The sequence below is a fragment of the Colobus angolensis genome, unplaced genomic scaffold (genome assembly GCF_000951035.1).
Source record: "Colobus angolensis palliatus isolate OR3802 unplaced genomic scaffold, Cang.pa_1.0 Scaffold88, whole genome shotgun sequence".
Taxonomy (NCBI): domain Eukaryota; kingdom Metazoa; phylum Chordata; class Mammalia; order Primates; family Cercopithecidae; genus Colobus; species Colobus angolensis.
Window position 1 is genome coordinate 3,965,592 of NW_012122709.1, and position 689 is coordinate 3,966,280.

The window sequence follows — 689 nt, forward strand, 5'->3', positions numbered from 1 at the left end:
ATGAACTCATCCTTTTTTATGGCTGCATAGTATTCCATGGTGTATATGTGCCACATTTTCTTGATCCAGTCTGTTATTGATGGGCATTTGGGTTGGTTCCAAGTCTTTGTATTGTGAACAGTGCTGCAAAAAACATACATGTGCATGTATCTTTATATTAGAATGATTTATAATCCTTTGGGTATATACCCAGTAATGGGATTGCTAGGTCAAATTATATTTCTGGTTCTAGATCCTTGAGGAATGGCCACAGTCTTCCACAATGGTTGAACTAATTTACATTCCCACCAACAGTGTAAAAGTATTCCTCTTTCTCCATCTCCTTTGCAGCATCTGTTGTTTCCTGACATTTTAATGATTGCCATTCTAACTGGTGTGAGATGGTATCTCCTTGTAGTTTTGATTTGCACTTAGATTCTGGATATTAACCCATTGTCGGATGGATAGATTGCAAAAATTTTCTCCCATTCTGTAGATGGCCTGTTCACTCTGATAGTTTCTTTTGCTGCGCCGAAGCTCTTTAACTAGGTCCCCTTTGTCTATTTTGGCTTTTGTTGCCATTGCTTTTGGTGTTTTTGTCATGAAGTCTTTGCCCATACTTATGTCCTCAATGGTATGGCCTCAGTTTTCTTTTAGTGTTTTTATGGTTTTAGGTCTTACATTTAAGTCTTTAATCCATCTGGAGTTAA